Raw genomic sequence first — 27456 nt, 5'->3', positions numbered from 1 at the left:
CTTTTGCACATATTCAGTCCTCTTCACTGGCCTTCTCTTCACCCCACCCTCACCATTTTCCATCATACCTACCCCCCAACCTCCCTCCATCCCTCTTTCTCATGCCCTTTATGCTTATCTTCTCACCACTCAACCTGGCTTTATCAGCCTACTCTATGTGTGCCCTCTTAAACATCACCAGGGATTTGCTACTTACATCATAGAATTGTCTTTCTTTTCTGTCTTCATTTAACATCACTGCTCAGCACTGTTGACCACCCTTCCTTCTTTAGAATCCCCATCCTTTGAGACCCTTGCAATTATTAGCGAATTGTTAGCACTTTTTAGAATTTCTTATTTCATTTCCTAAAATTCACCATTGTTTTATCCTCAGCTCTATCACATACATCTTGGTACACATCCAGATCTGTGTCTGCCTATTATCTTGATGCAAAGAAATCCCAAATACTTATATGCTGATTTGAGCTCAGTATCTGGCACTTTTGAAATCAACGTGTATTTGTTGAATGAACAAATGAGTGAGTGAACAAATGAAGCTCCCTGATTATCCCCAATCTTGCAATTGATCACTTTCATGACTTGAGTTAGTTTGATGGTGCATAAGGGCTTATGAACTCACCTGACTACAGGGGGCAGGCTGGTAATGTATTGGGTTGGCCAGAATGTTCAGGTTTTTCCATAACGTTACAGAAAAACCCAAAAGAACTTCTTGGCCAACCCAATGTCAATGAGTAAAAATAAGGTGAGTAAAACTGGTGGCAAACTAGAAAGACTTATACAGTTAAGCACATCAATTACTGAGCTACAGCTCATTGCTATGCTGTTTTTTTTTTTTTTTTAAGAAACACAGAAAAAACTGGGTTCTGAAAAAGATATGTGAATTTGTAACTTGATTTAAAAAAAAAAAGCTCTGCTAGAAAACACTTCTGCACACGATTTTACCTGTGAGCTGCCATTTTGTGATTTATATCAATAGATGTGCCTCTTTAAAACTCTGTAACTAGATTCCAACAAAGGAAGCCTGTTAGTTTTAGCCTTGTTATTTGCTTGTTTTGATTATTTTTTGACATTTTAATGTTTTGCTGTTCTAGTCACTAACCTGTTTTTCACTGTGTGTCTCTGTGTTCTTTTTTTGATCTTTTCTTTGAATTTCAATGTTTCACACAAGAAATTCTGACCTTTCACAAATCAGATTGATTTGTTTCACTTGTTTCCCTACAAATAACTTAAAAATGTATGTAGCTGTAGGATATAAAGTCTTTTGAGCAACCATGTATATCCTTGTGAGTAATAATAGCTATGCTTCTTTGGACCTTACGATTTTTATCCTTGGAAGACAAATTTTATAGTCAGCATTCTCTGTGTGGACATAACACGGCATTTCAGATTGTTGTTTTCTCACAAATAAAATTTATATGTACTGGGAATTTTTGTTTTATTTTCCTGAGGATGTTCAGCAGATCATTAAAATATTGACAGATTGATAATATTGAAATCAATCCTTGACCATTCTTTTTAAATTTGAGGGTGCGTAATACTAGTATTGATTAAACACACACAGTATATAATTGAATGACAGCTGAAATGTGACCTCAGTAACCAAACTCCAGAACTCCACTATGTAGTTCTGCCTCTAGAATTAACAAGATTCATTTCCTTGTTGGAAGGAGATGGTAGTCATAAATCTAACTATCCTATAATCTACATTATTAACATTCACTAACCAATAGCATCTCATTACTAGAAAAATTTGGTTTATTTATTGCTTTCAATTTTTTTGGTTGACATGAAACGAATTATTCAGTATTGTTGGCTTAAGCATTCTTTTTTTGCTGTGATAATGGTTTTTCCACACCAGAGAGAGGGCAAAATGTTTTACTCTTTTCAGAAGTACTCCTTTATATACAGGAAAACTAAAGTTGTGTTTAGGGAATTTACTTCAGGTTTAATCCAATAATTCATGAGTCAATCCATCTACACTCTAACATACCATTTCTTCAAGAGCTCTACCTGACTTGACACCATGTAGAATTCATATTGGCGTCAGATAATGTCAAATTCTAAGCCAAATACACACCTCACATCTGTAGTAATGGGAAATATATAAGCCCAAGTTGAACCTGAGAGAGATGGGATTGAGCTCCCACTTGCTCCCTCCCCCTTCCCCTAATGTTTGAGTCTTTAGCACAGCATATGGTTAAGAGTTCCAGCACAGAAGTCAGACTGCCTAGGTTGGGATCTACTCTGTAATTTACAGATTATGAGCCCCTGAGAGGCTCTCCTTTGATCTGAATGGAGATGATGATTGTACCTAACTTTTTGGGCTGTTGTGAGGAATAATCAAGGGGATACTTACAAAGCATTCAGGTGAGTACCTAGAATTTAGATTAGTGCTCAAAAACGTTAGCTGCTATCATCACCACCACCATCATGTTTATTTTTATCTATCATCATCATCATTCCCATTCCCAAGACTGTTCTGCTACTTATTGACTACAGTTTAGAGCACCTGGTATAATTGACATAGCATTAAATTTTGAATTATCCACTCACTAAGCCAGCCAGTTAATCTCTCTGGGTCTGTTACTGAATTTGTAAACTGACCCAGTTGAAGTAGATGATCTCTAAGTTTCCTTAGGTCACGTGCCAAATGCAGCCCTGGGCCACCCTGTTGAATGGTGGCATTTGATAGCAGACCTCTGTCAGCAGGGCCCCTCCCTCCAGGAATTATCCCAGCTGTTGTCTATCATTCTGAACACCATGGCCACATGTTAGGCCCTTCCTTGTTAATGCAAAAATGAATAAGCCGAGTCAGTTTAACAGAGTTTGGTATTAGAAGTCTATATTTCCATAGTTTCTCCTCTCATGGACTGTGATCTGGGCAAGTTAATTAACATTTTTTAACCTGTTTATTTTTTTTAATTAGTAAAATGATAGCACATAAAATCATATAACAAATACTGGATACAACATTTTAATATGTTGCAATATTTGAATCTTATTAATACTCATTTATTTATTTGGAAATCAAATATTATAGATACAATTCAAGCCTCTTTTTTATCCTCCCCAAGTACTTTCTGTCTCTCCCACTATCACCATCCTGTCCCTGTACCATAAAGATAGGAAAGAAAGAATTCAGATCTCAGTTGCAAGGCTTGGGTTTCTGTTTCTCTCAGGGAAAACCTCTGTGATGCTTACCTGGGACAATATAGAGAGTTATTTCCAAAACTTGTGTTTTGTGTGAAGAAATACTCTAGGACTTATAAACGGCTCCGTCCCAGCTGCTTTTTTTTTTTTTTAACATCTTTTTTTGAGTATAACTGCTTTACAATGGTGTGTTAGTTTCTGCTTTATAACAAAGTGAATCAGCTATACATATATGTATAGAGGACACAATTCAATCCCCTCCCTCTTGTGTCTCCCTCCCACCCTTCCTATCCCACCCCTCTAGGTGGGCACAAAGCACCTAGCTGATCTCCCTGTGCTATGCGGCTGCTTCCCACTAGCTATCTGTTTTACACTTGGTAGTATATATAAGTCCATGCCACTCTCTCACTTCGTCCCAGCTTGCCCTTCCCCCTCCCCGTCCCCTCAAGTCCATGCTCTACATTCTGTGTCTTTACTCCTGTCCTGCCCCTACGTTAAAAAAAAAAAAAAAAAAAAAAAAAAAAAAAGTTCTGAAGAACCTAGGGACAGGCCAGCTGCTGTCTTGATAGGGTCATAGCAGGACTTGTTCACCCGCCCTTCATGAGCTCTCCTGCCAAGCTCCAGCTCATTTCTCTAACCTTAGGACTCCTCTCTATTTCTTGCACCTGAGACTTTTAGGGTTTTTCTTCTTTTGTTTCTTTGTCTTTTGTAGTGAGGATTATAATTAATATGGTTTTAGTGAAGATTATTCTTATGAGGATTATAATGGATTATCTATGTAAAATGTAACAGAATGTCTAGTGGGATTTTTTCCCTGTTGTCCTGGATTTATGGCTAAGGTCCAAAGCCCAAAATCTGTCAGTACTTAGGGCCAGCTTCTTTTTACACAACTGACTGGGAAGAGCTAGAATTGCTTTATTAGTATCCCTCCTTCATCCATAAGATGGGACAAGTAGGGACATCTGAGGTTGGTCTGTTGAGGAGAGCAGTGTTCTCAAAAGAAGTAGTTCCCTCAATTCTCTGGTCTCAGCTTGCTTCCTTGCTGAGGATTTACAGATAAACAGGAAATTAAAATAAAGAGTGCTAAATGATATTATGGGAGAATCATGAAGTGTCATAGCATCATTATTATATCTATATGTCGTCCCAAAACTTTTTCCTGAATTCCAGACCCAGTTTCCTGTTAGGCAAGTCCACTTACACATCACTTAGTTACTTCAAATGGCACTAAGACAAAGCTAAATTTATTTTTCTCTCTACCCCCAGCCAAGTGTCTTCCTTTCAAGTGATCCCTATGGCACTAAATGTTTCTCAAACCAGACATTTGGAAATTATCTGAGTCTTTTTCTTTCCTAAAATTCCCTAATCGCTGATAACTAATCCTATGGATTCTACCTTCTAAATAACTCTCAGCATCGCCTATGTCTTGCCATGCTCACTGCCACTGTTCTGATTAGCTCTGATTAATGCTCTGTCTTCTGGATTTCACTGTTGGTCCTTCTAATTGGTCATTCTGTGTCCAGTCTTGCTCACCTCTCTCCCATTCCACACACTATGATAAGTTCACGGTATTAGTTTCTAGGTGGCCATGATAAATTATCACAAACTGAGTGTCTTAAAACAACAGAAATTATTGTGAAATAACTCTGCAGACTAGAAGTTCAAACTCAGGGTGTCACCGTGGCCATGTGTCCTCTGAAAGCTCTAGGGAAGAATCTGTCCTATGTCTCTCTCCTGGCTTCTGGAGGCTTCCAGCAATCCTTGATAGGTTTGGCTGGTAGCTTCATCATTCCAATTTCCGTCTCCTTCTTCACATGACTGTCTCCCCTCTGTTTGTGTCTCTGTATCAAAATCTCTCTCTCCTTGTAAGGATACCAGTCATTGCATTTAGGGCCTACCCTATTTCAGTATAACATCATCTTAACTCAATTATGTCTGCAAAGACCCTATTTCCAAATAAGGTCATGTTCACGGGTCTGGGGGCTTAGGATGTTGACATAGCTTTTGAGGGGACACAATTCAATCCATAACTGTCTCTGAAACAACCAGCCTCAGATCATTTTCCTTCTCAAAGGCTGTCTGTGGCACTCCTTGTTGTGAGATGTTCCCATATTACTACTGCAGTCTCATCACCCATGTGCCTCCTTCGTGATCTATATTCTAGTCATACTAAGATATTTTTTATGTCATCATAATCCTGATGAGGTATTTTGCTATTAGGCATTTGTCATTTGAATCATCTTTTATGATTACAGTTCCTCCTGGCATGGATGAATAACTAAACTCACAACAAGCCCCAACTGCGATGTAAGAACCTGGGAGTCCAGCACAGCACAGAACCCAAATGTGTAGGCATGTAGAAGCTGACCTGTTGTTCTGTAGGCACTTATGATATGGACATATTCTCTCCTCTCTTAACATAAAGATGTCCAGGCTACAATGCCTAATTGAGCTCTGATGTCAAGGAACTCATCAGAAGATTTATGGAAATCATATCTTTGTTTTGAAGAAGCTATATTGCATACAAAATATAATTATACATCCCCCCCCACATATTCACAACTCCCTCCTACACACACATCCTAAATTACAGATAGTAGTATGAGAACACCTCTGGCCTAGCCTACACACACACACACACACACACACACACACACACACACACACACACACACACACTGAATTTAATTTAATCAACAAAATTTGAGCACATGCTCTCTGGACTTCTCCAAAGAATACCTTTACCTGGAATGTAAAGTTAGCTGTAGAAAACAATTTTTGTTGTTGTTTGAATTTACTTGATAATCTTGTTAATGTTTTAGTGTGCACTGTAGACTCAGATATATCACTAGAAGTTGATTTAGCTTTTATAATTGTCAGTAACTGATCAGTAACCCAAGATACATTAGTTTTAAATACATTAGGAAATTGGTTGTCTTTAAAAAACAATCTGTTAAATGCAAGAGGAGTTATAAGAGAGGACTTCTCTTCTGGAGGAAGGCTTTGGGCCTGCTTACCTGAATGATTGTTTATATAAAAGGGATCAGATTTTTGTAGATGGTTGGGGAACATCACAGAGTCTTAGTATTTTTCCATAAAATATTTTCTTTATCCCTGCTGTCTTAAATACAAGATCATTTCAGTGGTAGAAATTGAGCTACTTAGAAAACAATTCAGTTCCTCATTGTTATTCTCCAACATGGGTCATTCAGACAGATAATTTCCTTCAGGTGCCGTAAGATAAGAAAATGTAATGTAAATTTGAAAATCTCTTCAAAAACAGATATAAAAATATTTCATTTGAAGCTAATTTCCTTGTTAATGAACTTGGCTAGTATTTTGTGTCTGTCATTTTTATTCTTTCTAAGTCTAAATGATTGCTTCTTAATTCTTCCTTCATACAGTATAGAAGAAAAAATACTTGCTATTAAGTATACTTTGGACAGGCAACAAAGATTTTAATTAGATTCATTGTCATTACACTAATCACTTGTGATGAGTGAAAAAAATGTTTTAAAACCATCTGAATATCCAAAAATTATCTTTGAAGGTAACATTTACTAATGTATTCTGATTGAGACTGTATCCATATGAAACAAGCATTTCCAGCTGTATTTGGCTTCACATTGTTCTCATTCCTCATTCATACAATGAAATGGGAGTGGGAGATCTTTCAGAAAATATGCTATGTGATAGTTGTCTCAACCCATGTTCCAGGACATTTCAAGTAGTATTTAAGGGGCTTCAAGTTCACCACCCCTTCCCAGGGCCATGTTCAAATATGTCAATAAATAATCATATAGGTATCCATAATTTAATCAAGCAACAAACAATCAAAAATTGAAAAAGTACCATTTATAATAGCTTTAAAATTATGAAGTAATTGGAGATAAATTTGACAAAAGATAAATAAAACCTGTATACTGAAAGCTATATAACATTTCCAAGAGAAATTTTGAGATATACTCTATTTGTTACAACATTTTCATGCATCATAAGACTCAATATTGTTCTCCTCAATTGATCTACACATGCAGTGAAATCCCAGTCAAAATCCCAGCAAGCTTTTTTGTAGAAATTGATTTTAAAATTCATATGGAAACTTAAGGGACCTAGAGTAGTCAAAAGAATTTTGAAAAGAAGAAATTTAAAAGATTAAACCTACTAGACCTTGAGACTTATTTTAAAGCCACAATACTTAAGGCAGTGTGGTATTGATGTCAACATAGGCAAACGGATCTGAGGAACAGAATAAAGAGTTCCAAAATCAACCACACATATATTGCTGGCTTAGTCAGCTTGGGCTGCCATAACAAAATATCATACAGTGGGTGGCTTCAACAACAGAAGCTTATTTTCTCACAGTTGTGGAGGTTGGAAGTCTGAGATCAGGGTGCCTACATGGTTGGGTTCTGGTGAGGACTCACTTCATGGCTTGCATATGGCTGCTTTCTTGCTGTGTGCTCACATGGCCATTTCTCAGCATGAGCACATGGAGAGAGAGAGTGCAAGCTTTCTGGTGTCACTTCTTATAAGGGCACTAATTCCATCATAAGGGCCCCACCCTTATGGCCCCATCTAAACCTAGTTATCTCCCAAAGGCTCCATCCCACACTTATGACCCCATCTAAACCTAGGTATCTCCCAAAGGCTCCATCTCTAAATACCATCATACTGGGGAGTAGGGCTGCATCATACGCATCGGTGGTAGTGGGGCACACAGTTCAGTCCATAGCATTTGTCAATTGATTCTCAACGGCAGTTCAAAGACAGTTCAGTTCACCATTTTCCATAAATGGTGCTGAAACAACTAAACATCCATTAAATTTTTTTTAAAACTTGGATCTATACCTTGCACGATATACAAAAATTAACTTAAAATTTATCATAGACCTCAATGTGAAACCATAAGTATAAAATCTTTAGGAAAAAAATATAGGAGATAAATTTTGTGAACTTTGGTTAGGCAAAGAATATATATGTGTGTATATATATATATGTATATATATGTATACACACACACACATATGTACACATACACACACACTACCTAAATGTAATCCATAAAAGAAAAAAATATACTTCATTAAAATTATAAAATTCTGTTCTTTCAAAAACACTATCAGGAGTATGAAAATAAAATATGTTTTCTTCACAGACTGAGAGAAAATATTTGCAAATCACATATACAAAAAAGGCTTAATTGCAGACTATATAAAGAAATCTCAAATCTCAATAATTAGGAAACAACCCAATTTTTAAATAGGCAAATGATTTGGAGAGACATTTCATCAGTAAAGAGAAACTGACCACAAATAAGCACATGAACATCTGCTCACCACGATTTGTCCTTAGGGTAATGCAAATTAAAGCCACAATGTACATTGGAATGGCTAAAATTTAGAAGATGGTGGAGAGGATGTGGAACAAGTAGAACTTTCGTATACTGCTGGGAGGGCAGTGACGAAAATGGAACCAACACTTTTGAAAACAGTTTTGCAGCTTCTTAAAAAGTTAAACCTATTACCTGCCACATTATTCATCCATCCCATTCCTAGCTATTTATATGAAACCTGAAAGCTTATATCCATGAAAAGACTTGTCCACAAATGTTCATGACAGCTTTATTTGTAATATCCCCACACTTGAAACAACCCAAATGTGTGTCAACAGATGAATGGATAAACAAATCATCATATAGTCATACACTGAAGTACTTTTGATCAATAAAAACAGCAAAGTATTGACATTCAACAACATAGAGGCATATCAAAGTAATTGTGATGAGTGAAATAAACCAGATAAAAAAAGAGTACATACTGTGTGCTTCCATTTATATAAAATCTAGAAAATGCCAACTAATCTATTGTGACAGAAAGCAGATCAGCTTTTACCTAGGGAAGAGGAAAGACCCTTGCCTTCTCCAAGAGGAAATGGGTGTTTCCAAGCTGTTGAGTTAATTCTCTACTTCTGCCATTTTCTGAACAATAGTCATTGAAAATATGGATTTATACATCTAGGTAAATAAGTTTAATACTAAATAAAGAAATAATATACAAAATAAAGTATATATTTTACATAAAGTGTTTATTATTGTACTGCTTAAAGTCATCTGAAGCAGTAGTGATCCTCACATTCCACATTAGGAAATGTAAGGTAAACTATTTATTAAGACAGTTAAACCAGTATGCCTATATGCAACTACAGTTCGTTATGCTACAAGATTTTAAATTTAAACAGCATGCACTTTAATGTTGCTGTCTTAAATTTGTCTAGTCACTCTTATCAAAAATGTATCATTTACTGTTTGATGCTGAGGTATTTAAAGGTAAATAAGACTGATTTCCTGCCCTCCAAGATACTGTGCCAATACTCTTACCTACGTTATTCTGTTTCATACTCACAGCAATCATTATTAGCCCCATTCTGCATGTGGGAAAACTGAGGCTCAGGTTAAGTGACGTGCACAAAGTCAGAGAGCTAGTCAGCAGGAAGCTAGGATTCAAACTCAAGTCCCTTTGGTCCCATGATATATTGCCTTTTCAGTTGACCATACTGCAGTTACATGCAACAGTGACCAGGTGGGAACAGAATGGACATCCTAGGGAGTTCTCAGTGCTTGGGAGTTTAATTTTATTACTGTTGCCCTTTCCTATCCAGATTAGGTATAACAACAGTACCCAGGAGAAAAGCATATAGCTGCTTTTTTTTTTTTCTATTTTCTCATAGTTCATACTCTCCTGAGACACTCAAGACATTTGTCCTCTACCAATCCCCATGATTTAGATGACTGAGGCTCACTTAGCATAAAAATACTTGCGGTTTCATCTTGGCGGAAAGCTCTAGTTTTCCATTGCCAATTGAAATGATTTTAGAGCAAATGGACCTATCCATCACTCTTTTCCCTTTAAGTGGCTTGTAGAACCATTTCTAAAACTATCCCACAACACAGGTCTGTGGGTATTAAGAGTTTATCCTATAAGGTGTAATGGCTGCCCGCCTGTTTTCTAGAATATTCCTGAGTGTTTGAGCTTAGTGATGCCCTCGGCATCAGTAGACGACAGTTGCCTGCTACCCAGATGGCTGACTGCCTCTCTCACTGTCTACTTAACAACATTTTTGCTGCAAACCTGCTCCCCATATGGGGAAACATGTTGGTTTGAAAGCAACATTTTCCACAAACATTCCTTAACAAGAATAACGGTTTTCTACCGCCCCCATCCATATGTATTTTTTTCCCTTAGAAACATGGATTTGCTATCCTGGAGAAATGAATTTTTTTTTTTTTTTTTTTTTTTTTTTTTACTTTAAGGCTTTTGAATTTGTGTTACCAAACACAAATAGTCAAGAATTGTAAAACATGTGCCTGATGTTAACTTTTAAATTTGTGAATTTTAAAATTATGAACTTTTAATATCATATATTTTTCTTAATATATGGGGGGAAATAAAAGGTATGTTTCTTTATTTTTAAACCTACCCCAGAATAATCAGAAATTGAAATGATAGAAAATAATGGGTTTTAGAACCTTTGCTACTTACTATAAGCAATTGATATTTTGTATCTCTCTTAACTTCCTACATCCACAATCCATATACTACTATGTGGTAGCGTATGCCTTCCCTCACTATGTGCACCTCATGAGCTCTGAGGATAAGCCAGATGTCACACACATGAGACTACAACAGACCATATTTATTTTTATTAATTTCCATTTTAACTGGTATTTTTATTCAAAAGAAGACTGGATAAATTATTCTGTCACCAGCCACAACAAATTTCATTAATTTTCCATTTGCTAAAGTAGAGTGAGTAAGAATTGGAATATGTCTTACAGTTTCTCCTTCTAGCAATGTCTAAATATCCTGAAAAGAGTTGCTTAGCCAAATGATTTTATTTAAAGTAGCAAGACTATATGTTTGTGGAAATGGGAAATAACTTTAAGTGATTGATGAGATATTTTATATTTATAGATTTTATTATTCATTTCAATATTCAGAGAGTGGATCATGGATCTCTGGGTCTCTGCTAAGAACAGAGTTGGATACACTTATAGGCAAATACTATGACAGGGCAGTCTTGACTAGCTTTTTTCTTTCTTTATCTCAAATGTATTATTTTCCCTTCAAACAAGTTACTCTGTTAAGAATGCTGCATTTCCCTAGTCACCCAGGTGTGAAAGTTAAAGACAACCTCTGCAAGCCCCACCCCACCTCCTTGACATGACATAGCTCTCCCTTCATATTCTGACACCAAGTTTTATGGACTATTTTTCCACAATATTTCTCACACTTATTCCTTTATCTCTTTTATCCATTTTCCTACCATAATTCAGATCTTTTCTTTACCTGTAACTTATGCTATTGGATTTGTTTTTTCATTCATCATATCCTAATATATCACAAACACCACAACACTGGCCAGGCAAATAGGATCCCTACTCTGTCCTGAGCTTTAGCTGTTCCCATTCTGGTCTTTCTCTGCTATACCTCTTTCCAAAGGAAAAGGAGTCTTCAGGGTCAGGGGAATGTGCCCACCTGGAGCATAAGCATCCCCTTCTAGACCATTCTTTAAGGGAGCAGGATAAGGGAGATGGGGTGGTAGGGTAAAAAGACATGTATACTTTTTTAAGTTGAAACATAGTTGATGTACCATACTAGTATTTTAGTTTTAGGGGTACTAAACAGTGATTTGACATTTGCATACATTCTGAAATGATCACCACAGTAAGTCTAGTAACCATTTGTCCCCATAGAAACTTATTACAATATTATTAACTATATTCCTTATGCTGTATATTATATCTCTATGGATTATTTATTTTATAGCTGGAGGTTTGTACCTCTTAACTCCCTTAACCTATTTCACCTCCCACTCCCCTCTCCTCTGGCAACTACCCATTTGTTCTCTGTATCTATGAGTCTGTTTTTGTTTTGTTTGTTTGTTTGTATTGTTTTTAGATTCCACACGTAAGTAAGATCATATGGTATTTGTCAATCTCTCTCTGACTTACTTCACTTAGCCTAATACCCTCAGATTCATCCATGTTGTTGCAAATGGCAAAATTTCATTCTTTTTATGTCTGAGTAATATTCCATTTTATGTATATACCACATCTTCTTTGTCCATTCATCTATCAAAGGACACAGGTTGCTTCCATATCTTGGCTACTGTAAATAATGCTGCAGTGAACACTGGGATTCATATATCTTTTCAATTAGTGTTTTTGTTTTCTTTAGGTAAATACCCAGAAATGAAATTGCTGGATCATATGGCAGTTCCACTTTTTTTTTCTTTTTTTTTCTATTTTTAAGTTTTTGAGGAACCTCCATACTGTTTTCCACAATGATTTTACCAATTTACATTCCCAACAGTACATGAGAGTTCCATTTTTTCCACATCCTCATGAACACTTATTTCTTGTCTTTTAATGATTACCATTTTTGTAGGTATGAGATGTTCACTTGTGGTTTTCATTTGCATTTCCCTGATGATTAGTGATGTTGAACATCTGTTCATGTGTCTTTTGGCCATCTATATGTCCTCTTTGGAGAAAATGTCTATTCAGGTCCTCTGACCATGTTTTAGTTGAATTGGTTTTTTTTGATGTTGAGTTGTATGAGTTCTTAGAATATTTTGAATATTAACACATTAGATATATCATTTACAAACATCTTCTCCTATTCAGTAGACTGCCTTTTCATTTTTGAATTTTATTTATTTTTTTATACAGCAGGTTCTTATTAGTCATCAGTTTTATACACATCAGTGTATACATGTCAATTCCAATCGCCCAATTCATCACACCCCACCCCCACCCCCACCGCGGCTTTTCCCCCTTGGTGTCCATACATTTGTTCTCTACATCTGTGTCTCAATTTCTGCCCCGCAAACCGGTTCATCTGTACTATTTTTCTATGTTCCACATATATGTGTTAATATATGATATTTGTTTTTCTCTTTCTGACTTACTTCACTCTGTATGACAGTCTCTAGATCCATCCACGTCTCAACAAATGACCCAATTTCTTTCCTTTTTATGGCTGAGTAATATTCCATTGTATATATGTACCACATCTTCTTTATCCATTCATCTGTTGATGGGCATTTAGGTTGCTTCCATGACCTGGCTATTGTAAATAGTGCTTCAGTGAACATTGAGGTGCAGGTGTCTTTTTGAATTATGGTTTTCTCTGGATATATGCCAAGTAGTGGGATTTCTGGATCATATGGTAATTCCATTTTCAGTTTTTTAAGGAACGTCCATACTGTTTTCCATAGTGGCTGTATCAATTTACACTCCCACCAACAGTGCGAGAAGGTTCCCTTTTCTCCACACCCTCTCCCACATTTGTTGTTTGTAGATTTTCTGATGATGCCCCTTCTAACTGGTGTGAGGTGATACCTCATTGTAGTTTTGATTTGCATTTCTCTAATAATTAGTGACGTTGAGCAGCTTTTCATGTGCTTCTTGGCCATCTGTATGTCTTCTTTGGAGAAATGTGTGTGTATCTATTAATAGGTTTTTGCTTTGCGGTTACCATGAGGTTCATATACAACATATATATATATATATATATGATGATTTTAAGTTGATGATCTTTTAATTTCAAGCACATTCTTACAACCCTACATTTCCCCTTCTCCCTCAATTCTAATGTTTTTGATGTCATATTTTACATGTTTTTGGTATCCCTGAACTACTTATTGTGCATATCAATGATTTTACTATTTTTGTCTTTTAATCTTCCTACTAGTTTTATAAGTGGTTGATCTACTACCTTGACTGTATGTTTGCTTTTACCAGTGAGATTTTTTCTTTCATAATTTTTCTATTTCTGGTTCTGACCTTTTCTTTTCCACTTAGAGACGTCCCTTTAACATTTCTTGAAAAGCTGGTACTGAACTCTTGTAGCTTTTGCTTGTCTGTAAAACTCTTGATCTCTTTTGGATCTGAATGATTACCTTGTCGTGTGGAGTATTCGTTTTTTGTTTTGTTTTTTTTAAAATTCTTTTCCTTTTTTTTTTTTTAACCCCACATTTGTTTATTTATTTATTTATTTGGCTCTGTTGGGTCTTCGTTTCTGTGCGAGGGCTTTCTCTAGTTGTGGCAAGCGGGGACCGCTCTTCATCGCGGTGCGCGGGCCTTTCACTATCGCGGCCTCTCTTGTTGCGGAGCACAGGCTCTAGACGCGCAGGCTCAGTAGTGGTGGCTCATGGGCCTAGTTGCTCCGCGGCATGTGGGATCTTCCCAGACCAGGGCTCGAACCCGTGTCCCCTGTATTAGCAGGCAGATTCTCAACCACTGCGCCAACAGGGAAGCCCAATGTGGAGTATTCTTGATTGTAGGCTTTGTAAAAATTTCATCACTTTGCATAGGTAGTGCCATCTCTTCTGGCCTGCAAAGTTTCTACTGAAAAGTCAGCTGATTATCTTACAGGAAATCCTGTGTGCATAACTAATTGCTTTTCTCTTGCTGCTTTTAAGAGTCTCTCTTTATCTTAAATTTTTGCCATTTTAATTATAATGTGTCTTGGCTGTGGAGCTCTTTGGGTTCATCTTGTTTGAGACTCTGTGCTTTTTGTACCTGAATGTCTGTTTCCTTTCCCGGGTTAGGAAAATTTTCAGCTATTATTTCTTCAAATAAGTTATTTGCCCCTTTTTCTCTCTCTTCTCTTTCTGGGACCCCTATAATGCAAATGTTAATATGTTTGATGTTGTCCTAAAGGTCTCTTAAACTATCCTCATCGTTTTGTAATTCCTTTTTTTTTCTGTTCAGTTTGAGTAAATGACACTACTCTGCCTTCCATTTCACTAATCTATTCCTCTGTATCATCTAATCTACTGTTGATTCCTTCTAGTGTATTTTAGTGTATTTCTTCTTTATATTTTCTAATTCTTTGTTAAAATTCTCACTGTGTTCATCCATTATTCTCCTGAGTTTGATGAGCATCTTTATGATCATTACCTTGAACTCTTCATTGAAAAGATTGCTTACCTTCACTGCAGTTAGTTCTTTTTCTGAGGTTTTGTCTTGTTCCTTCATTTGGAACATATTCCTTTGTCTCCTCATTTTGCCAGATGCTCTTTGTTCATTTTTCTGTGTTAGGTTGGTTATGTGTCTTCATTTTGGAGAAGTGGCCTTACATAGGAGACACCTTATGGGGCCTAACAGTACTCTCCCCTCTGGACGTCAGAGCTATATGCTCTAAGAATGTCCCCTATTTGGGCTGTGTGGCTCCTTCTGTTGTGACAAGTTGACTACTCTGGGCACCATGATAGGCAATTCTGGCCCCCAGCTTGGTTGGCTGTGAGGCTGTACCTTGTGCAGTGGCTGTGGACCCGCTGGAGTGCAGAGTAGGCTTCCCATGTGGCTGTCTACACAGTTCACAGATCATGTGGCTGGTGCCAACCATCTTGGAGGGTAGGGCTGGGTCCCTGCATTGCTGTCTGCAGAGCCCAGTGGGTCATGGGGCTAGATCCCTGCACAGCTGTCTTCACAGCCTGGGGGTGGTGCTCATGGCTGGTGCTGGCCCACTAAAGGGTGGGGTCACATTCCCCTCAACTCTCTGTGCATTCCAGGTGGGGGCTTGGGGCTGGTGCCATCCCCTGGAGGGTGTTAATTATTCAAATGGTTTTTATTTAGTAATCACCTATATAATTATGTTAATAATGTAGCATTTACTTTTCATTCCTAAATGCTCATGAAATATATAGTTGACTGACTAAAAAACACACACAAAAAAACCAAAACAAAAATAAACAACAACAACAAAAAACACATACACAAATTATCATGTGATCCAGAAATTTTAGAACAGGCCCAGATCATACTATTCTATGAAACTTATTCTTGGCTTGAATAATGTTTGAGAAGTTTTCTTTCATATTTTCATGTTAACACCTTTTACTTAAAAATGATTAGTCAGGAAATTGTTCATATAAAATGGCCATTTTGAGTTATTTTACAAAAGTGGTTCTCTGACAGACTCATGGGTAAAATTTATGAGAGGCAAATGTAGTACAAAATCTAGTTTTGCAGTGGCTGCACATACCTACTCAGAGTGTTTTGCCAAAAGAGTTCTAGGATGAATGTGAAATTGCCTAGGAAATTAGATGTAGATTTATTTTGTGTTAAACCTGAGTGAAAAGAATATGTTCCAGTCTAGTAATACTAGTAAATATTGCTACACATATAAAGAAGCAAGACATGTATACAGGGACTGGAAGATCAGTGGGCATTAAAATGAAGATCTTTTGTTGCTTATTTTCTTCTATCTGAGCTGAATGTTAAATAACTATTTTACATTTCAAATTAATTTTATATAAATACATAATAAAGAAATCCCATTTGATGTTTGGGGACTATGAAGAACCTTGCCAAAAGAATATACACAGGACTTTATTCAGGGACTTAATGTAGGGGATATAGCTTATGTTAATATTAGCAGCTAAGCCGAACTTTATGAGAAGTTCATTAGAAAATGATTAGTAGTACATTCAAAGTTCTTGGTAGGCTCTGATTTTAAAAAAGGAGCAGTAGCTTTTTAAAGCATTTTAAGTAAAGCTTTCTTTACTACTTTAATATTTGATAAAATTCATTTCATTTTCATAATATGATGAAACTAATATCTGCTCAACTAAGATACTTCCAAGACAAATAAAATGAAACATTTTGCAGCTCCAAGTTTTATTACCTCCATTCGCTCACTTACAAAAAAATGAGACCTGACTCTACTCAGACTTGAAAAAAAGTCTAAAGTTTGAAATATCTACTGCCTTCAGAGTTACTGCTGTGGTTTTAAAAAACATTTTATTTTGAAATAATTTCAAATTTACATAGAAGTTGCAAGATTAACACAGAAAGCTCCCATATATATTTATCCAAACCCACCAGTTTTTAACATTTTTCTATATTTGTTTTATCATCTTGTCTTTCATAATATATTGATACAAATGTGTGTTATATATATAATATATAATTTATTTCTGAATTGTTTGAGAGTAAGTTCAACACATCATGCCCTTTTCCCCTAATGCCTTAATATCTGTTTCCCAACAAGGATATATTCTTATGTAATCACTATGTTATCAAAATTCAAGACATTTAATGTTGATATTTTATCTAATTTATAGCACTTATTTCAAATTTTGCAAGTTGTCCCAATAATACTGTTTATAGAACTTTTTCCCTCCATTTCAGAATCCAATCAAGGATCATATATTAATGTCATGCCTCCTTGGTCTCTTTTAAACTGAAGATACTTTCTGTTATCTGTCATGGCACTGACATTTTTTGAGGACTACAAACCAATTATTTTATAGAGTATCACTCAGTTTGGATTTGTGCGATATTTCTTCATGACTAAATTCAAGTTATGTATCTCTAGACAGAATATTATATAAGTGACGTTGTGTCTTTCTCTTCTTACCTAAGCCTCAGTTTATTTTATTCTAAAATAAGAATAATAATGCCTACCTTCTAGAGTTGTGAGGACTAAATGAGGTAATTGATGTAAAGTGCTTCGTTCAATGTCTGATATGCATGAAACCCTCAAAAATAGAGGTGATGTTCAATGAGGTATCACATCACACTGGTCAGAATGGCCATCATCAAAAAAATCTAGAAACAATAAATGTTGGAGAGGGTGTAGAGGAAAGGGAACCCTCCTGCAGTGTTGGTGGGAATGTAAATTGATACAGCCACTATGGAGAACAGTATGGAGGTTCCTTAAAAAATTAAACATAGAACTACCATATGACCCAGCAATCCCACTACTGGGCATATACCCTGAGAAAACCATAATTCAAAAAGAGACATGTACCACAATGTTCACTGCAGCACTGTTTACAAGAGCCATGACATGAAATCAACCTAAATGTCCACTGACAGATGAATGGATAAAGAAGATGTGGCACATATATATATATATATATATATATATATATATATATATATATATAATGGAATATTACTCAGCCATTAAGAGGAACAAAATTGAGTTATTTGTAATGAGGTGGTTGGACCCAGAGTCTGTCATACAGAGTGAAGTAACTCAGAAAGAGAAAAACAAATACTGTGTGCTAACCCATTTATATGGAATCTTAAAAAACGGTACTGATGAACCTAGTGACGGGGCAGCAGTAAAGACAAACAGAACAGATTTGAGGACATGGGGTCAGGGGGAAGTGGAAGCTGGGACAAAGGGAGAGAGTAACATTGACATATATACACTACCAAGTGTAAAATGGATGGCTAGTGGGAAGCAGCCACATAGCACAGGGAGATCAGCTTGATGCTTTGTGATGGCCTAGAGGGGTGGGAAAAGGAGGGTGGGAGGGAGGCTCCAGAGGGAGGGGATATGGGGATATATGTATATGTATAGCTGATTCACTTTGTAGTACAGCAGAAACTAACACAACATTATAAAGCAATTATACTCCAATAAAGATGTAAAAAAATAAAAAATAAAATGTAGGAAAGTAAAAAAAAAAAAGAATATTGGTAATGTTATGTCATTATTAATGTATACACCAAAAGAGGAGTTTTATTCAAACTCCTTTTTTTATTTTAATTTTATTGAGATGTAATTAATGTACAATATTAAGGTGTACATAATGATTTGACTTACATATATTGTGAAGTGATTACCACAATATCCACACTCAGTAAAATGTGATACCCTAATATTTCTACTGTTTAACTGTTTATTTCTTGTTAAAAACATCTCAGTAAGCAGTCTAATTACAGAAACTTGAACCTATTTAATAATTTTTTTGAGGTATGATTGACATACAGTAAATCAGTCTTGGGTACACAACATAGTGATTCAACACTTGTATATATTAGAAAATCACCACAATAAGTCTAGTTACCATCTGTCACCATACAAATTTAGTACAGTATTATTGGCCATATTCCCCATGCTGTACTTTACATCCCCTTTCTAGTTATAATTACTTATTTTATAACTAGAAATTTGTACTTACTGATCTCCCCTGTGGTAACCACTAATCTGTTTTCTGTGTCTATGAGTTGAGGTTTTGTTTTGTTTGGTTTCTTAGATGCCACATATAAGTGAAATCATGCAGTATTTGTCTTTCTCTATCTGATTATACAATACAGTCAAGATCCACCCATGCTGTTGCAGATGGTAAGGTATTTTTTATGACTGAGTAATATTCCATTGTGTGTGTCTGTGTGTGTGTGTGTGTGTGTGTGTGTGTGTGAGTGAGAGAGAGAGAGAGAGAGAGAGAGACATCTTCTTTATCCATTCATCTATCAATGGAAACTTAGGTTGCTTCCATATCTTGGCTATTGTACACAATGGTGTGATGAATATTGCATATATATTTTTAAATTAGTGATTTCATTTTCTTTGGATAGATACCCAGGAGTGGAATTGGTGGATCATATGGTAGATCTACTTTTTTTTTTTTTTTTAATGTTATTGAAGGGCTTCCCTGGTGGCGCAGTGGTTGAGAGTCCGCCTGCCAATGCAGGGGACACGGGTTCATGCCCTGGTCCGGGAAGATCCCACATGACGCAGAGCGGCTGGGCCCGTGAGCCATGGCCGCTGAGCCTGCGCGTCCGGAGCCTGTGCTCCGCAACGGGGGAGGCCACAGCAGTGAGAGGCCCGTGTACCACACACACAAAAAAAATGTTATTGAAATATAGTTGATTTACAATGCTGTGTTTAATTTCTGCTGTATAGCAAAGTGTCTCAGATATACATATATACATTCTTTTTCATATTCTTTTCCATTATGGTTTATCACAGGATATTGACTACAGTTCACTCTGATAAATAGTAGGACCTTGTTGTTTATTCATCCTATCTATAATAGTTTGCATCTGCTAATCCCACACTCCCAATCCTTCCTTCCCCCACCCCCCCTCCTCCTTGGCAACCACAGGTCTGTTTTCTATATTTGTGAATCTGTTTTTGTTTCGTAGATATGTTCATTTGTGACATGTTTTGGATTCCACATATAAGTGGTATCATATGGTATTTGTCTTTCTCTTCCTGACTTACTTTGCTTAGTGTGATGATCTCTAGGTTCATCCATGTTTCTGCAAATGGCATATTTCATTCTGTTTAATGCCTGAGTAATATTCCATTGTGTGTGTGTGTATATACCACATCTTCTTTAACCATTCATCTGTCAATGGACATTTAGGTTGTTTCCATGTCTTGGCTATTGTAAATGGTGCTGCTATGAACATTGGGGTGCATGTATCTTTTTGAATTAGAGTTTTCTCTGGGTATATGCCCAGGAGTGGTATTGCTGGATCATATGGCAACTCTATTTTTAGTTTTTTGAGGAACCTCCATACTATTTTCCACAGTGGCTTCACCAATTTATATTCCCACCAACAGTGTAAGAGTGTTCCCTTTTCTCCACACCCTCTCCAGCATTTACTATTTGTAGACTTTTCAAAGACGGCATTCTGACTGGTGTGAGGTGGTACCTCACTGTTGTTTTGATTTTCATTTCTCTAATAATTAGCAGTGATGAGTATCTTTTCATGTGCCTACTGGCCACCTGTATGTCTTCTTTGGAGATATGGTAGATATACTTTTAATTTTGGATTTTGGGGGACACCTCCTTACTGTTCTCCATAGTGGCTGCACCAATTTATATTCCCACAAACAGTGCACAAGGGTTCCCTTTTCTCCACATTCTGACTCATGCTAACACTTGCTATTTCTTGTCTTTTGGTAATAGGCATTCTGACAAGTGTGAAGTCATGTCTCATTATGTTTTTGATTTTCATTTCTCTGCAGTTAGTGATGTTGACCATCTTTTAAGTGCCTACTGGTCATCTGTATGTCCTCTTTGGAAAAATATCTATTCCGATCCTCTGCTCATTTTTAAAAATCAGATTCCTTGGTGTTTTTTTTTTTTTTGGTTGTTGTTCTTATTGAATTGTGAGTTCTTTATACATTTTGGTTATTAGGTATATAGTTTGCAAAAGTCTTCTCCCATTTAGTAGACTGCCTCTTCATTTTGTTGATGGTTTCCTTTGCCGTACAGAAGCTTTTTAGTTTGGTGTAATCCCATTTGTTTATTTTTGCTTTTGTTTTCTTTGCCTTTGGAGTCAGATCCACAAAAACATTGCTAAGACTGATGTCAAGGAGCTTACTGCCTATGTGTTTTTCTAGGAGTTTTATGGTTTCAGGTCTTACATGCAAGTCTTTAATCCATTTTGAGTTAATTTTTATTTATGGTATAACGTAGAGATACAGTTTCATTCTTATGTTTGCAGCTATCTAGGTTTCCCAACACAATTTATTGAAGGGACTCTCCTTTCTCCATTATATTTTCTTGGCTCCTTTGTCATAAATTGATTGACCATATATACATGGGTTTATTTCTCAGCACTCTGTTTTGTTCTGTTGATCTATATGTGTTTTTTTTAATGCCAGTACCATACTGTTTTGATTACTATAGCTTTGTAGTATAGTTTGATCATAGAGCATGATACCTCAGCTTTGTTGTTTTTTTTCAAGATTGTTTATCTGAAGTCTTCAGTGGTCCCACACAAATTTTAGAACTAATTGTTCTATTTCTTTGGAAAAAATGCCATTGGAATTTTGTTAGGGATTGCATTGAATCTGTGGATTGCTTTGAGTAGTAAGGATATTTTAACAATATCAATTCTTCCAATTGATGGGCACAAAATATCTTTATATTTGTTTCTTCTTCAATTTCTTTCATCATTGTCTTATAGTTTTCAGTGTATAGGTCTTTTACCTCCTTGGTTAAATTTATTTCTATGTATTTTATTATTTTTGAAGTAATTGTAAATGGGATTGTTATTAGTTCATTATTGTATGGAAATGAAACAATTTTTGATAATAATTTTGTTCTGTAACTTTACTGAATTCATTTATTAGTTCTGACAGATTTTTGGTGGAGTCTTTAAGGTTTTTTATATATAGTATCATGTTATCTGCAAATAGTGGCAGTTTTACTTCTTCCTTTCTGATTTGAATGCCTTTATTTCTTTTTTCTTGCCCAATTGCCTTGGCTAAGGCTACCAATATTATATTGAATAAGGGTGGAGCGAGTGGGCATCCTTGCTTTATTCCTAATGTTAGAAAAACAGCTTTCCACCATTGAATATGATACTAGCTGTGGGTTTGTCATCTATGGCCTTTATTATGTTGAGGTATGTTTCCTCTATATCCAGTTTGTTGAGAGTTTTTATTATAAATGGATGTTGAATTTTTTCAAATGGTATTTCTGCTTTGATTGAGATGATCCTATGATTTTTATCTTTAATCTGTTAATGTGGTGTATCATGTTGATTGATTTGCAGATGTTGAACTTTCATTGCATCCCTGAAATTAATTGCACTTGATTGTGGCATACAATCCGTTTAATGTATTTTTAAATTAAGTTTGCTGATATTTTGTTGAAGATTTTTACATCTATCTTCATAAGGGATATTGGCCTATAATCTTCTTTTTCTTTTTTTGCGGTACGCGGGGCTCTCACTGTTGTGGCCTCTACCGTTGCGGAGCACAGGCTCCAGATGCGCAGGCTCAGCGGCCATGGCTCATGGGCCCAGCCGCTCAGCGGCATGTGGGATCTTCCCGGACCGGGGCACGAACCCGTGTTCCCTGCATCGGCAGGCGGACTCTCAACCACTGCGCCACCAGGGAAGCCCTAGATCTTTATTTTTAAACCTTCTTATATTAGGAGATAAATGAAATTATATAGACGATCTGACCAGTTAATTAAATAGGATAAGAATAACATGATAGTTCCAAGTTATGCTAAGTTCTTAGATAAATTTGGTAACTTGACTTTTAAAAATATATAGGCTTTACTTCAAAGGACAGGGTGCAATTCAAGAACTAGCAACTAGCAGGAGTAGCAGAAATAGAACAATGGGCAAGCATGGTGCCCTTAGTTGTGAAAACTGCATTTCATAATTCACTGTTTTCTTGAATTATAAATTCCAGTTTTCTTAAATTATATTAGGTTTTCTATTCCCAGGAACAGATTGATATACAAAATCTTCCTCTGAGTTGCTAGACAATTGATAAAACTTGGTTATGAACATGCATCAAATTCAGACCTTTACTTTTTGTCCTGCTTCCAGATATTCATTCCATGATATATAAATATGATAATAGCTAAGTGATGATATAAAGATTTTTTTTAACATCTTTATTGGAGTATAATTGCTTTACAGTGGTGTGTTAGTTTCTGTTGTATAACAAAGTGAATCAGCTATACATATACATATATCCCCATATCTCCTCCCTCTTGTGTCTCCCTCCCACCCCTCTAGGTGGACACAAAGTACGGAGCAGATATTTAAAAATATAAGGATATACGTAATGAGAGCCAGAATTTTCACTGTGAGAGAAGTAAGTTACAAATAAGAAAGGGGGAGGAAGACTAGAATTGCCTTACAGTGCTAGATTAGAATCAGAGATATCAGTATGAATGCAGGTAGGTAGGTAGGTAGGTAGATAGATACGTACATACATGTACACATACATACAAACATACATACATATATGCATACATGAGTTGGAATACATGCATATATTTTCTAGTTCTGTTCACTGAGGAACCTAGAAGCAGTGATATTCCAGTAGCAACAGCATATTTATTGCCCAGATCTTGGTTTCTAAATGCCAGTCTCCAATGAAAGAAACTAGGGCTCCTTGGAGGAATGGCTGATTCTACAGCTGGGGTAGAGAAAATACAAAATGATCTAGGAGCCCCAAAGTAAGGAAATGCTATGAATGAATGAATGAATGGAGAAGGGACAGATATTTCTTACTGAATAAGTCTACTTAATAAATGTAGAAAAAAATGAGGGATATATTAAACCATCATTAGACCAACACGGTTAACAGTTGTTGCAGGTAAGATCCACTGGAAATTATTAAAATCATTGGGTGAAACTTTAAGGTGAAATAGGGTATTTGCATAGCCTCAAATTATCTCCCTCAATATACTTATTAATTACTAGAGTAGTATTAACATATGTTTATACAAACTTTTTGGCAAGCAAATCTAATCTGAATGTCATAGGTAACCATTATCTGCAATGCCTTTTTTGCACTAGAGTATTCTATTAGGGTATGTTATCAGCTTTAGTTGGCTCATATAGGGACATAAGAAATAAATGGTAAGTTGATAATTAAACCAGTTTATTTTCACCTTCTGGTAAAACATTTCAAAATAAATAGCAATCTGTGAAAATGACAAAGTAGGGAGGAGACATTTTACTGCTACATGTTACTCCATCCTTGTTGAAATATCTAATCTTTTTTTTAATTGCTGCATAACAAATTATTGCAAATTTGGAGGGTTAAAAACAATACCTATTTATTGTCTCACAGTTCTGTAGCTCAGAATTCCCAGGGAGCTCAGCTGGGTTCTCTGCTCAGGGTCTCCCAAGACTGCAATCAAGTCTTTAGGGAAGAATTTGCTTTATAATCTTTCAGGTTTTAGATGGAATTCAGTTCCTTGAAGTTATAAAACTAAGGTGGCTGTTTCTTTGTCAAATGACACTTCCCATTTTTAAGCCTGGTGCCTGTTTTCTCGCTTAGCATCTTCCTCTCTTTCCCTTCTGCTACCAGTTGGAGAAAACTCTTGGCTTTTTAAAGGGATTGTGTGATTAGATCAGGACACACTCCATATTTTAAGACCAACTGTGCCATATAACAACCTATTCACAGGAGGGATGTTTCGTCATATTCATTGGTTCTGGGGGGTTCAGGGAAGTACATCTTTGTGGGGAGCCATTTTAGAAATTCTGCCTAACACAATAACATCTTGTTAATCTTTAGAGTTGTGTCTCTTGTTCAGTTTTGTTCCTACCATGTGGGCAAACAATTTCGTTGCAGATAAGATGTCCTTCCTGTATAATAAGATCTATCTTTTAGTCATTGGAAGCAATATGTCCCATCACCTTGATTTGCATCAGTAGGGTAAACAGTCTCAGGTTATGTCAGATATGTTTTTATTTTGCAGAAATTTAAACATGAGAAAAAGATATCGAAATAGATATGTTCTAAACAAGATGATTAGGGTGGTTTCACTGTGTAACCAAATTATGCATTTAAGTGGTGAAGGAGTGAAGGAGCAAACTTCAGTGCACGTTCATTCGGTGATGATAGTCTGCTTGTGGTGCAGCCGTCCCCAGTGTGCAATAATAATAAGCTGATCAGATATTTCCTCTTCAGTGTAAGGGAACGAGGTTGGGAAAGTGGGGCTGATTTGATGTAACTATATTTCTACTTCTGGCCAAACAATTTTCCTGGGGTTACTAGCAGTTACCCTTGTGAGTGCAAATGAGCCTGTACTTAAGAGATTCAGCCCTTAGGATTTTCTTGATATTCCTACATTAAACCCAATTTGTTTTCTCCATTGTTCTTCAGACCTAATTGGTAGATTTATTAGCCTTTTGTTATGCCTCAGTTTCACCTGTTATGGAGGATGACTCCTTAGAATATGACAGAGAATGCATGTTTTAGGTGAAAATATTCCACATGACCTCCTCAGATTTGTTCTAGTATATTTGTGTAGTATAGGAACAATCTGAGACATATACTGAATTGTTTTTTAAGTAGACAGGATTTCCTATGCTTGTTACATTTGAAGTATAGATTTGCTGGGTGCTAAAATTTATTTTTTATTGACGTATAGTTGATTTACAGTGTTGTGTTAAATTCTGCTGTACAGCAAAGTGATTCAGATATATATATATATATATATATATATATGAATATATATATCATTCTTTTAAAAATTCTTTTCCATTATGGTTTGTCACAGGATATTGAATATATAATAGTTTGTATAAGCTAACCCCAAACTCCCAATCCATCCTTCCCCCACTCCCCCGCCTTGGCAACCATAAGTCAGTTCTCTATGTCTGTGAGGCTGTTTCTGTTTCATAGATAGGTTCATTTGTGTCATATTTTAGATTCCGTGTATAAGTGATATCATATGGTATTTATCTTTCTCTTTCTGACTTCACTTAGTATGATTGGATGCTAAAATTTAGAGGATAATAGACTAAAGATTGAAAGTTGTGTGTAATATTCCTCAGAAAACACATTTTGGGGAAAAAAGCATAGTTCTGACATAAAATTTCATGATTTTCCCTGTGATAAGGAAGTTTCTGAAATTCTTAGGTTGCCCTTCTATTTAGGACTACATTTCTGGGTGGTAACCTGACCCCGTTAGGCACAGAGTTGTGTGGTGCTGAGAATTTTCTCAAACACTTGATTGGGATCTTATCCATGTTGTGTTCTCTCAGAGGCAATAAAGGGCTTAGGAAATGTGTCTTCACATAAAGTACAACAAACACAATTCACATGTGAAAAAAAATCCTTGTTTTATTTAATGCCATAAATTTCACTATTTAGCAAAATGAGGTTTAAAACAAAATTTCTAAAATGTTTCACCATTGGAATGATTATTGGAAACCCAAAATAAAGAGGAATGTTGAGCCAATTCGTAAGTAACACAAATCGAAAATCCAGTTTCCATGGGAAGTACGATTTTCTCATTTGGATTACCTGCAGAATTCTTTACTTGTGAATTGTAAGGTGAAGTGTCTTTAGAATTCACAGAGGAATGCAGAAGTATGGTCTCTGGAGTCCTGGTTTTTCATTCCAATTACTAGTGATGTGAATGTGAATAAATAGATTATGCTTGTTTTCTCTTCTGTAAAATGGGATGACAATTGTAATGCCTTATGCAGTGTGAGTGTTCAAGAAGCCCTTGGATGAAGAACACTGTTGGAATTTCCTGGCATTCATTTAACTTTTACTATTAGAAAGACCCAATAAATACACATTGTCTAAGAAGTGAAAATATTATCCTAATAGGGACTTTTTTGGAGAGTGAAAGTTTAAGTCAATCTTTAAGTCATCCTAGGATGAAATAAGGAAATAAGGATGTTTCTGAATTTTTTCTTAAAAGAATTGGCCTGAATAACTGTTATCCTTTCCCAGTTTTGTTTTCATTTTTGTTTTTGTTTTTTCCTTTGCCAGAGAAAATAAAAGTGAAATAAGTTTAATCTAGCTCTGTCTACTTAAGGAGCTCAAATGTTCTGGCATTCATATTTTATGTGAAAGCAGATTATTTGAAAATATACAGCTGAAAGCCAAGAAAAGACCCTGTGAAAGCAAATCTCAAAAATGAAATGAAACCCTAAGTGCTTTATAGGAAAAGGAATTTTTATTTTACCTTTAAAATTACCTCTAATCATAGATGCTGTAAATGGATGACTGGGGTAGTTATCTAATTCAAAGCAAACAA

General features: G+C 36.0%; 1 protein-coding gene across 4 annotated transcripts in view; it reads left to right on the top strand.

Moving 5' to 3' along the window:
* PRKG1 (protein kinase cGMP-dependent 1) overlaps nucleotides 1–27456 on the top strand; it is a gene marked incomplete at its 5' end in the record, with an annotated part of 1185104 nt that overhangs the window by 991258 nt on the left and 166390 nt on the right. The window lies entirely within an intron of this gene.

This window comes from Grampus griseus (genome assembly GCF_964374135.1).
Source record: "Grampus griseus genome assembly, chromosome: 16".
NCBI classification, from domain to species: domain Eukaryota; kingdom Metazoa; phylum Chordata; class Mammalia; order Artiodactyla; family Delphinidae; genus Grampus; species Grampus griseus.
Note: the sequence above shows the minus strand (reverse complement) of the source record. Positions and strands in the feature narration are given on the sequence as shown.